The sequence below is a fragment of the Halichoerus grypus genome, chromosome 2 (genome assembly GCF_964656455.1).
Source record: "Halichoerus grypus chromosome 2, mHalGry1.hap1.1, whole genome shotgun sequence".
Taxonomy (NCBI): Eukaryota; Metazoa; Chordata; class Mammalia; order Carnivora; family Phocidae; genus Halichoerus; species Halichoerus grypus.
The window spans coordinates 144,258,076-144,270,933 of NC_135713.1; the positions used below are offsets into that span (position 1 = coordinate 144,258,076).

Below are 12,858 nucleotides of genomic sequence, written 5' to 3' on the forward strand. Positions count from 1 at the left end.
CCGTGAGAGAGCCGGTGGGGGTAACTCGGGTTCAGAGTCCCGCAGGAGCCACGCTCAGGGGAGCAGCCAGTGACGCTCATAGTGGGTCCCGGCCACGGGGGCGGGCGCTGAGCCGAAGCGGAGGGCCCTGCTCGGCCTTGACCCTGAGGTCTGGAGCGGAGGAGAGGCGCGTGGGCAGGGCGGCCCGCGGAACAGGAGGCCCCGGAGAGGAGCGGGAGGGGCGCGCCGCGCGGCCAGGACGCCCGCAGCCCCACCCCGCGGCCCGCGCGCCCCGCGCTCCTCCGTGCGGCCGCGAGGGGGCGCCGCGCCGCGCTGCTCCGGGGTCGGCCGCCAGCGCACGGCGGGCTGCGCCCGGGACCGCGCTGACAGCGGGCGGCGGACGGCGGGCAGCGCCCCGGGTCCAAGGCGCCGCGGCTCGCAGCGGGCGCGGCGGGCGCTGCCCATGGGCCGGGCCCGGGGTCCGGGCGCGCCGGGAGCCGGTGAGTGGGGGCGCGGCCGGCGGAACACGGGCGCTGCGGGCAAGGGCGCGGGGCTGCGGGCGCCGGGGAGGGGCTGCGCGCGGCGGCGGGGCGCGGGTGCCGGGGCGGGAGGTGCGGGACGGTGAGCGGGCGGCGACGGCGGGCGTCCGGGCCGCTGCGCGGGCGCGGGGTGGGGGGGCGCGGGCCTGACCCGGGGCACAGGTGCGCGCGCGGCGGACTGTGCGCGTGGCCGGCCGGCCGGCGGGCCCGGGAGACGCGGCGCGCGGGAGTGTGCGGCCGGCGCGGCGGAGGCGGGGGGCCGCGGCAGGGGGCTGCGGGTGCGTGCGCCGCGGTGGTGGCGGCGAGGCCCCCGGCGGAGGGCACACCCCCCTGGCCGCCGCGGGAGCGAGAGACGAGCCCTGCTGAGCGCCCCCCGCCACTGCACCCGGGGTGAGCAGCAAGCTTCTGCGGCCGCTCGAGGGGCAGGAAAAGCCAGCCTGGACCCAAGGCCTCCCCACCCCGCACCGGACCTCAGTTTCCCGGTCTATGAAATGGGACCAGCTTGCTTGCTGGGTGCTTGTGAAGAAGGAGGAGTGTCGTCTCTGAAGCTGGGCTGGGACTGAGGAAAGAATGCCAGCATCAGAGAGCCTGCAGGGACCGTGGGGTCAGCTTGGGGATCTGAGTGTGTGCCTCGGGCAGTGGCAGCGGACAGAGTCGGGGGACCCCTCGCCCACTCCTCTCTGCGTTCAGGGAGGGAAAGGCAGGCCTGGAGGGGAGGTGGTGAGGGGTGCTCCCAACCCTGCCACATGCTGTGTGCCCGGGGCAGTGTGGAAAGGGCGGACAGGGCAGCTTGGGGAAGTGGAGGGGCTCACCCCAGCCCCTTCCCTCCTGCCTCCTGGGCGGCGGGAGACAGATGTTCTGCTGAGCCTCAGTACCCACAGAAGTGCCCTGGAAAGATTTACCCGTGGGCAGGAGCTGTGTCTCCATCTTTCAGTAGAAGTAACTGAGGCTTAGGAAGGTGACAGGACTTATTCAAGGTCACAGGACTAGGAGGTGACAAAGCTGGGTTTCCAGCCGCGGGAGGACTGGCTCTACCAGCCATACTCCGGACATTGTGCCAGGTGCCCACTCACGCACCCAGAACATTCACGGAGGCCCAGCTGTGTGCTCTCTGCTCCCAGCCCCAGGAAGTGCTTAGGGAAGCTGAGCAAGCAATCAAAGAACAACCCGAGCTCCTGGCAGAGGATACCTGCTAGGAAGAAAATAAGACAGGCTTATTGGGGGCAGAGGGAGACTGTGGTGGGGGCCTAGCCTTATCCTGGTCAGGGAGGGTCAGGGAGAGTCCCTGACCAGTGACCACTGGCTGGGATGCAGTTGCAAGGGCAGAGCCCACTGGAAAGGTTTGAGGGAACAGCAGATGCGAGGCCCCTGAGGCAGACACAGGTGGTGGGTGGGAGGAGCTGGGGCAGAGCCAATGAGGAGTTCAGTGAAGTTTGGATTTTCCTCTGGGTGCCGTGTGGTTAGAGTTTGCGTGCAGAAAGGATTCCCCGGAGGTGGGTAGAGAGGACTCACGGGGCAGGACAGGGAGCGGGGAGGAGGCTGCTGGAGTCTGCCCGGGATCTTCGAGGAAGAGCCAACCCACCCGATGTGGAGGCACCCCCATGCCCGTGGGGCTGCAGCCGCCTGGAGGCTAACTCCCTCCTCGCAGGGCCAGGAGGCTTGAGGAGGGCGGTGTGTTCTGCAGGTGGTGGGGTCGTCCGCTCTGGTGGACAAGAGAGCCTGGTTTGGGCTCCAGCATTCAGTGCCCTACTCCCTGCATGTCCCGAGTGGGTCCCTGCTGCTCTCAGACCTCCCTGTGTCCAGCGGGAGAGGGGCGCCCGCCCAGAGTTTGCAGAGATGGGACGGGATGCTGCTGGATGTTTGGGCTGGGTGTGCAGGCTGCTCTGGGCGCCCATTCGACATGTCCGCATAAGTCTTTGAGCAATGTTCCATCTCTCACTCGTATTTTGACCCGGACCTAGAGTCAGCTCCAAGAAGCCTCTGCATGCCTTTTAGTGGGGGGTGGGTTTCAGAGACTAGTATCCGGACGTTAGATGTGCTCACCTTGATGTCATTGTCTCTAGGCCTTCTCAATGCCCCGAGGCAAGAAATCTTTTTTTTTTACTAAAAATTAATATTTTCATCTTCCTCCCACACTAAGAACCTGGTTCTCCCCAAACATCAATATAGGTAATCATCTGCATGGTCTTAGAATACACCCACAGAGTTTTAGAGTCACCGCCTCCGAACCAGTGCCTCCCCAAACCTCCCTGGTCAAGTTCAGGGTGTCTTTGGGTGCATAGTCAGCACTGTGCCAGCGTGGTAGCAGTTTGATTAGACCAGTAGCTTCATCTGTTCCTGTTGGCATGCAATTTGGGTTTTTTTTCCTTTTAGTCTTTATGATACCATTTTATTTTTCGGGTGTGTAAAACATTTACATATTTTTTTTGCTTTTTGCAATTAAAACTATCTCCTTCGCAGTCCATAGAGACTCTCCTTATTCTTTCGGACAGCTACATCACACTTAACTCAGCCCGTGCTCCACGGATGGACGTTTGGCCTTTTTCCAGGCTTTTGTTATTCCAAACAATAGGGGAAAGGATAACCTTGCACATATGTTGTTTGCATTTGCGGAGGTGTATCTTTAATTCCTAGAAGTAGGAGTTAAGGGCGCCTGGGTGGCTCAGTCAGTTGAGCATCTGCCTTCAGCTCAGGTCGTGAGCTCAGGGTCCTGGGATCGAGCCCCGTGTCGGGCTCCCTGCTCAGCGGGGAGCCTGTTTCTCCCTCTCCCTCTGCCCCTCCCCTGCTCGTGCACGTGCTTGCTCGCGCTCTCTCTCTGTCAAATAAATAAATAGTCTTTTAAAAAGATAGAAGTATGGGCGCCTGGGTGGCTCAGTTGGTTAAGCGACTGCCTTCGGCTCAGGTCATGATCCTGGAGTCCCTGGATCGAGTCCCGCATTGGGCTTCCTGCTCAGCAGGGAGTCTGCTTCTTCCTCTGACCCTCTTCCCTCTCGTGCTCTCATTCTCTCTCAAATAAATAAATAAAATCTTTAAAAAAAAAAAAAAGATAGAAGTAGGAGTTAATATGTATTTATTTGTTAGCTACTCCCAAATTCCCCTTCCCCCCCAGCAACTATGACAGTGTGTGCTTCTCCCGCAAACTGGCAATTCTCAGAGCCCCGGGAAATGGGATTTCAGTGCATTTTAATTTACATGTCTATAATGAGTGCCACTGGACATCTGGGTGTACGTGTTCGAGTCATTTGACTGTCTTTTTCTGCGAACTGCCTGTCCGTCTATTTTGCCTGCTTCCTATTGGATTTTGGGTCTCTTTTTTTTCCCCCTTGGATTTAAAAGTTTGTTTAAATACATATTAGGGAGATTCATGTTTTATCTTTATTATCATTGCAAATGTGTCTCCCAAGTTTTTAAAATTTTGTTTATGATAGGTTTTGCCATTAAAACCTTTCTATTTTTAATCTATTTGATTTAATCTTTCTTTTATTACATCTAGATTTTAAATCCTAATTAGAAAGGCTGTTCTTACACCCAATGGTATGGAATCTCCCCGTGTTTTCCAGCACGAGTTTGGGTTTGTACTCGGTTTATGGGTCCAAATGACTCTTTTTCCAAATGTCTCTCTCTCTATCCTGTCTTTTTGAAGAGGCCGTCTTTTCCCCAGTGATCTAAAATGCACCTGTATCATATAATAAACCCCCAAATGCACTGGACCTATGTCTGGGCTTTCAAGCCTGTCTCACTAGCTCTCTCTCTTCATGTGCTGGTCCCCCGTGGCGGAAACTGCAAAGGTGCGTCGAGCCTGTGCACATGTGTATGCATGTGTGTGCAAACCGCAAGGGAGGCTTTATCCACAGTTACTGCAATAGGAGGGAGAGATTGAACTCAGCTCCCGTTCCTGGGTTTGACTATCTGGTGGGGCTAGTGGTCCTTCCTCTCTGCTTTTGTGTCAGGGCATCCTAGCTATTCCTGCCTGCGGACGCTCTTTTTTCTTGGGATCATATCGCATTTACAGATGCTCTTCAGGGTAATTGACACCATTATCAAGTTGAGCCATCTTATCCATAACCAAGGAATGTGTGTTTAAGATGACTTAGTCTTTGATTTGTTCAAGACCACCTCTGGGAACATTTTGGAGTTTTCCTCACTTTTTTTTTTTTTTTGGTTAAGTTTATTCACGGGTACTTGGCTTGTTTGTTGCTATTAATAAATTTTTTTCTTCCGTCATATCTTGAATGGGTCATTGTGTGTGTGTTGTTTTGTGTCTATCTACCCCATTTGTTGTTAGTTTCGTGTCTATCTACCTCATTTGTTAGTTTCATCAATTCTTCTAGAGAGTTTAGGTATGCTGTCATCTGAATATTGAAATAGTTTTACTTCTTCTTTACTGATTTTTATGCATCTACTTGCTTTCTCTAATTAAATTGGCTAAATACCTCCAATTCAATATTGAATATTGAATATAAAGGAGCCTCCTTCCCTTGTTCCTGAGCCTAGTAAAAAGGCCTCTAGTCTTCCCCTGTTAGGAGAGATGTTGACTTTAGGATAGGGGATAGGGAGATATATGTATATGTATTTGGGAGTATACCTTAATTCCTATTTTATTGGGTGGCTTCTTAAAATCAGGAATGAATATTGATTTTCGTTGAAGACATATACGGAGATAGTTATATGATATTTTTCCTAGCACTATGAATGAGCTGAATCATATATATTTTTAAAATATGGAATGCTTCAAAAATAAAATAAAATAAAATAAGGAATGCTTCACAGATTTGCGTGTCATCTTTGTGCAGGAGCCACGCTGATCTCTTTATTGTTCCAACTTCAGTATATGTGCTGCTGACGCAAGTACAATAAGATGAATCATATTAATGGATTTCCTAATTTCGGGTCCAGGATGAGAGGATAAGGCAAACAATAAGACACAAAATTTATTAAATATGAACATTAAGCCATCTTTGCCTTCCTAAAATGGAAGCCACTTGGGCATGATATATGATGTTTTAATATGGTTATGTGAGCCATATATTTGCTGTGTAATAAGTTACCATAAACTCAGTAGCTTAAAATAGCACACATCCATTATCTCTTAGTTTCTGTGGACCCGAAGTCCAGGCATGGTTTTGCTGGGTTCTTGCTGGTGTTGGCCAGGACTGGGTCCTCATCTAGAGGCTCAACTAGGAATGGATCTGCTTTTCTATTCATGTGGTTGCCAGCAGCATTCACTTCTTTCCACGTGCCTGACTGAGAGCTTAAATGTTTAGCTGGTGGTTGGCTGGAATCTGTCCTCAGCTTCTGGAAGCCTCCCGCAGTTACTAGGGACCACCTGTCATTCCTTGCCCTGTGGGCTTCCTCGATACGGCCTCTTGCTCCATCAGGCCAGCAAAGAATCTCTAGAGTAAGTCTAGCAAGACAGAGTCTTATATAACAGAATCACAGAATTGACGTTCCATTGCCTTTGCCATATTCTGTTGGTTAGAGGAAAGGTTCCATCCAAACTCAAGGGCATGAATGCCGGGAGATAGGGATAGTGGGCCCTCGAGAGTCTGTCCAGCACAATGGTGTTGGAATCGACTTGCTACTATTTATTTTCACTATGGTCTCCCCAGTCATTCCTTGGTCTGATATAGCGTTGCTTCTGATGGCTTCTTCCAGAAGGACTCCTCAGTACAACATTCCCTGGTTTCTTTCATGTTGAAATGGTTTTCTGTACCCTTGGTAGCTGAAGGATAGTTTGGCTGGTTATAAAATCCCGGCTCATACTTGCTTTCCTTGCATTCGTTATAATGTTGCTCTGGATTGTATTGCTTACACGTTGTTGTCAAGAAGTCTGATATAAACACACTCTTCTTCCTTTTACGAGAGACTTGATCATTTTTCCTGGAGCTCCAAAGGATTTTTTTTTTCTTTACCTTCAAAGTCTAATCATTTCACTAAGACATATCTTGGAGTTGCCCATTCAGTACCGATTTTGTGGTGCATTCAGGGGAGCAGTTGAATATGCAGATTCAAGTCTTCTTTTTATTTCCAGAAAGTTTTCTTGGAAAATGATTATAATGTTAATTATGTTGTCTTTCTTCCAATGCTATGTCTGTGCACTAGATCTCTTTTGCCCATCTTCTGTATCTATCACTTTCTACATAATCCTCTTCACTCCTACCTTTATTTCATTTTGGTTTTGTAGTTGTTTCATTCCCTCTCCTCAATGAGCTTTATTAAAATTTCAGTCAAATCTATTCTCCCTACGAGAGCATCTGGTTTAGTCTTCATTTCTGAGATGATGTTGTGTTTTTTATTTTCTCTCCTGAGTTTGGACAATTCTGGTTTCATGTTTACCTTTTTTTCTGTGTGTGTGTTCATCTCTGTTTTGAGTTTTCAAATTTATACTTAAAGTGTTTTGTCATGTCTCAGAATGCTTTCTTAAGGCTGCTCAAGTCAGGATGCTGTGTCACATTGTTCCCCTGTAAAGTGGTTTGTGGGGAGAATGATTGTCAGCTCCTTGTATTGCTTTTGTATAGATATTGTCTTTTACCTTCTGTTAACTTAGAATTGTCTTTATGTTTGCAGGGACTGCTAATAATAGACAAATGTAGGCTGGCATTGGGTTTTGGGTAAGGTCAGGTTTCTTAGTTCAGGAATGCCCTCTTGTGTTGGTTTCAGGAACTGCATACCCTTATTTAGAGTGCTAGGGGATGCAGGATGGTGAGCTGTCTGCTGAATTTACCATTCGCTTTTGCTTCTGTAGGCCCTTGAATTCCCCATGCTACTCCCTCCTGTCCATTTACCACCAACCCTCTAAGGGCCTACACCTCTGAGCCACATCCTCTAGAAGCTGGGCGTTTCCGAGACAGCCAACTCTGGTCCTGCACATTTTCTGTCCCTTTTGAGCTCTAGGCCTGAGTGTGGCCCATTTTATTTGCTCTCCTGGTCGATCTGCATTTAGGTGGCTGCCATTATCTACAGGGACCTGGAGATGTCCCCAAGCTTTTTACTCTGAAAGCTTCATGCAGAATGGTGCACCCCCCACCTAGATCCATTCCTCACTAACACCCAGAAGCACGTGCTTTATCTCAGCGCTCACAACTTCTGCTGAAACGTGTGAGAGCAAGTATAGCTGCTCCTCCTTAGAACAAGGATGTTCTCCAGAACCTCAATTCAGGTATCACGCTCAAGAAATGACGTTAACACAGAAACCTTTCTCATATACAGTCCGTAGTCAGCTCTCATCAGGAATGTCCTTTGGGGCCTTATCTTTGCATCTGGGATCCAATCGATGATCATGCATCACACGTGTTTGTGTGTTTACTAGAGTCTTTCCATCCACCACCGTCTCTCCATATTGTTTGTCTTTCCTGACACAGGTCTGTAAGGCTTCACATCAGTTTTCTCCCATAATCTGAATTCGTTGGACTCTTTCCTCAAAACTGGATTCAGACTCGGTGTTTTGGGTCAAAGTTGTTTTAAAATTACAGACAGGGATGCGTATCTGAGAAGAGAAGCCCGCCTTCCACCAGCCCGTCCTGTGCCCTCCTGGGGGCCGGGTAGCCGCCCGTGTGGCATGGAGAGGGGCTGTGGGGAGGAGAGGCCGGGGCCCTGGGGCTGCAGGCTTTCCTGGGGTGTCCTGTCTCAGTTTCCCCTCCCACCCTCCAGTCATCCCTCCTGGTCCCCTTCCTGTCCCTGTCACTGCGCCCTCCCACTGTGCCCTGGGTCGCCTGGCCTGTGCATCTGGCTCTGCCTCAGGGGGACTGCTTCTTTCAGCAAAGGTGCCCACCATGCCCCTTCCATGCAGAGCCCCCAAAGATTCCTCAAGGAACCAAAGGTAGCAGAAGGCCGGGAGTTGAACCTGCTGCTTCCTCGCTGGGGGATGCCTCTGGGTTCCAGACACCAAATGGGGCCCGTGATGCCAGTGTCTGGTACAGAGTAGGCTTCCAGTGTGTGTGTGCATCTCCTTCCCTTCTTGGGGACCCAGCGTGCAGCCCTCACTTTCAGTAATGACAGCAGGGGGGGGCCTGGCCCTCCCTTGCCCAGCAGAGCTCCCTGGGCTCGGGCCCTGCAAAAGGGAGCCTGCTCATGCATGCCACGTCTGCTTCCATGACTTCCTTAAGGCCTCACTACCCAGGCCACCACCACCAAGGACGCCCCACACCACCGAGCCACATAAACTCAGCCAGGAAGAGTCTGATGGACTCGTCTGTGAAAGGCCCGTGACTGGGGGTGGGGGCTGCCTCAGTTGTATTCGTTTTGAAGAAAGCTACCACCAGCCCCAGCATTGCCAGTTAAAGGCCTTTCCTTCCTGCCCCACAGGTCATCCTAGTTGGTGAATCTCTGCTTTACATGCACCAGATCTCCCCAAGGGGGGGAAGGAGCACAGCCTTTAGAAATCAGCACAACATTGCCCCTGCAGTGTAAAGATCTCCTTGCTTTATTTGGTCAGCAAATGGTTCATTTGTTTGTTTTTAAATCCAAAGAGCATTCAAAAGCAACAGAGTTTGGTCAAATAATAATAATAATAATAATGATAATAATGATAATAATAATAATAAAATGAACACTTCTCTCTGATGGTTCAAGCACCTGTGCGTAGGGCCAGTGGCCTCAGGAACTTCTCCCAGCAACTTCCATCTCCTTTCCAGATGAGAAAACAAAGGGTTGGGGACGTAAGGGGACCTCACAGCGTCACCCAGCCCAGGCGGGCCTCGAGCTCGGTCGATGCTGTTCACGGTCTGAGATGTTTACAGTCAGGGCTGCCTTTGGTGGTGACACCTGTCTGCTCCTTTTGTCTTTATGGGGCCCCACTCTCTTCTCGGCCATCCATCTGTGCACCCATCTGACCACTGGACAGACATGTGCTAAGCAGCCAGGAGGGCCTGCCTGTCTGAGTGCTTACTGTCTCTTTATACACATTATCTCATGAGAAAGGGAAAATAAGTAAAACAGAAAACAACAGAGAAAAAAACCCTTCGAAAGAATTAATAACATTGATACATTCTTAGCAAGAGTTAACTAGGAGAAAACACAAGCTACCCAAACCCTGCAGACGTTAAAGGGATAACAAGGGATTTTTATGGTGAACTTCAATACCCATACCTTTGATAAAAGGGACACATGCCTTGAAAGACATAACTTCCCGAAACTGACGCAAGGAGAAATAGAAAATCTGAGCACGACTCTTTCTGTTAAAGGAATTTAATTTATCATTAAAAAGCCTTCCCAGATGGGGCACCTGGGTGGCTCAGTCGTTAAGCGTCTGCCCTTGGCTCTGGTCATGGTCCCAGGGTCCTGGGATCGAGCCCCACATCGGGCTCCCTGCTCAGCGGGAAGCCTGCTTCTCCCTCCCCTCCCCGCTAGTGCTCTCTCTTTCACTATCTCTTTCTCTCTCTCAAATAAATAAATACAATCTTAAAAAAAAAAAAAACTGAGAAGCAAGCAAGCTATATAGTAGATTGCTTAGGGAAACATACTTCTGAGATAATTTCTTTTCTTTAGGATCTACTCCCTTAATCACGTCCAAATCTATAATACAGTGATACCGACCAGTCACCATGCTGTACATGACACCCCCAGGACTGATTTAGGTTATAATTGGAAGTCTATACTTTTTGGCCCCCTTCTCCCATTTCGCCAACCCCCACCTCCCCTCTGGCCATCATCTGCCTGTGCTCTGGATCTATGAGTTTGGTTTTCTCAGATTCCACATATAAGAGAGATTAGATGGTGTTTGACTTTCTCTGCCTGACTTATTTCACTTAGCATAATACCCTTGAAGTCCATCCACATTGTTGCAAATGGCAAGATTTCGTTATGTTTATGGCTGAATAATACTCCATTGTCTACATATATAGACCACATCTTCTTTATTCATTCATCTATGGACACTTGGGTTGCTTCCATAATTTGGTAAATAATGCTGCTATAAACAGAGGGGTGCATGTATCCCTTCGATTTAGTGTTCTTGTATTCTTTGGGTAAATACCTAGTAGAGTGATTGCTGGATCATAGGGTAGTTCTGTTTTTAATTTTTTGAGGAACACTGTCTTTGAGGATACTTTTTTCCACAGTGGTTTCATCAGTTTGCATTCCCACCAACAATGCACGAGGGCTCCTTTTCTCCACATCCTCACCAACACTTGTTGGTTCTTATCTTTTTGATTTTAGCCATTCTGACAGGTGTGAGGTGATATCTCATGGTGATTTGCATTTCCCTGATGATGCGTGATGTCAAGCCTCTTTTCATGTGTCTCTTGGCCATCTGGATATCTTTTTTGGAGAAATGTCTGTTCTTGTCTTCTGTCCATTTTTAATTTGTTTTTGAGGTGTTGAGTTGTATCAGTTCTTTATATATTTTGGATACTAACCCTTTATCAGATGTGTCATTTGCAAGTATCTTCTCCCATTTTGTAGATTGCCTTTTAGTTTTGTTGATTGTTTTCTTTGCTGTGCAGAAGCTTTTTATTTTGATGTAGTCCTAATAGTTTATTTTTGCTTTTGTTTGCCTTGCCTCAGGAGACATATCTAGAAAGAAATGGCTCTGGCCAATGTCAAAGAGGTTTCTGCCTGTGTTCTCTCCTGGGATTTTTATGGTTTCAGGTCTCACATTTAGGTCATTAATCCATTTTGAGTTTATTTTTGTGTATGGTATAAGACAGTGGTCCAGTTTCCTTCTTTTGCATGTAGCTGTCCAGTTCTCCCAACACCGTTTGTTGAAGAGACTGTCTTTTTCCCTTGGCATCCTCTCTCCTCCTTCGTCAAAGATTAATTGACCATATAATTATGGATTTATTTCTGGGCTTTCTATTCTGTTCCATTGATCTATGTGTCTATTTTAATGCCCATACTATATTGCTTTGATTACTACAGCTTTGTAATATAACTTGAATATAACTAGGATTGTGATACCTCCCATTTGGATTTTCTTTTTCAAGATTGCTTTGGTATTTAGGGTCTTTTATGATTCCATACAAATTTTAGGATTGTTTGTTCTAGCTCTGTGAAAAATGCTGTTGGTATTTTGATAGGGATATTTAAATGTGTAGATCGCTTTGGGTAGTATAGACATTTTAACAACATTTGTTCTTCCAATCCATGAACATGGAATGTCTTTTCATTTCTTTCTGTTGTCTTCAATTTCTTTCATCACTGTTTTATATTTTTCAGAGTGCAGGTCTTTCACCTCTTTGGTTAAGTTTATTCCTAGGTATCTTATTATTTTTGGTGCAATTGTAAATGGGATTGTTTTCTTAATTTCTCTTATTGCTGATTCATTATTAGCATATAGAAATGCAATGGATCTGTACATTGATTTTATCCTGCGACCTTACTGAATTCATTTATCAGTTCTGGAATTTTTTGGTGGAGTCTTCAGGATTTTCTCTATACGGTATCATGTCATCTGCAAATAGTGGAAGTTTTCCTTCTTCCTTACTAATTTGGATGCCTTCTATTTCTTTCTCTTGTCTGATTGCTGTGGCTAGGATGTCCAGTACTATGTTAAATAACAGTGGTGAGAGTGGACATCCCTGTCTTGTTCCTGACCTTAGGGGGGAAGCTCTCAGGTTTTAACCATTGAGGATGATGTTAGCTGTGGCACACCACGTTTTCTTTATCCATTCATCCATCAGTGGACACTTAGGTTGTTTCCATATCTTGGCTGTTGTAAATAAGGATACAATGAACATGGGGGTGCAGATATCTTTTCAAGTTAGTGTTTTTGTTTCCTTTGGATAAATACCTAAAAGTGGAATTGCTGGATCATATGGTAGTTCTATTTTTAGTTTCTTGAGGAACCTCCATACTGTTTTCCACAGTATGGAAATTCCACCAATTTACATTCCCACCAAGAGTGACAAGTGTTCCCCTTTCTCCACATCCTCGCCAACACTTGTCATTTCTTGTCTTTTTGATACTAGTCATTCTGACTGGTATGAGGTGCTATCTCATCGTGGTTTTGATTTGTATTTCCCTGATGATGGGTGACGTTGACATCTTTTCATGTGTCTGTTGGCCATCTGGATGTCTTCTTTGGAAAAATATCTATTCAGATCCTCAACCCATTTTTTTTTAAGTTGAAGTATAATTAATTATTAACCATTAATTAATCATAATTAATCCATTTTAATTGGATTGTTTGTGGGATTTTTTTGCTATTGAGTTATATGAGTTAGATAAAATATTTTTAATGAATCTTTTGAAATTCCAGATAGTGGGAATGGTGGAAGTGGGGTGGGTAGGGAGGATAGCACAGGTGGAAGATATGGAGGGATTGATAATATTTCACGGCCTGACTGGGTGGAGGCGTCCAGGCATCTAATTTGTCAGCATGCTTCATAACTTATGTGTTACC

At 47.7% G+C, this 12,858-nt stretch overlaps 1 protein-coding gene and 1 non-coding gene across 2 annotated transcripts in view; one reads left to right on the forward strand and one right to left on the reverse strand.

The window, feature by feature from the left end:
- Positions 1–322: 322 nt before the first annotated feature.
- RASGEF1C (RasGEF domain family member 1C) overlaps positions 323–12,858 on the forward strand; it is an 83,680-nt gene continuing 71,144 nt past the window's right edge. Inside the window, exon 1 of the mRNA XM_078067643.1 lies at positions 323–479. The gene's annotated coding sequence lies outside the window, so the exon portion shown is untranslated. The remainder of the gene's footprint in view (positions 480–12,858) is intronic.
- Positions 5,267–5,370, reverse strand: LOC118521019 (U6 spliceosomal RNA). Its single transcript, XR_004909931.1, has one exon. It is a non-coding gene; the product is annotated as a U6 spliceosomal RNA (small nuclear RNA).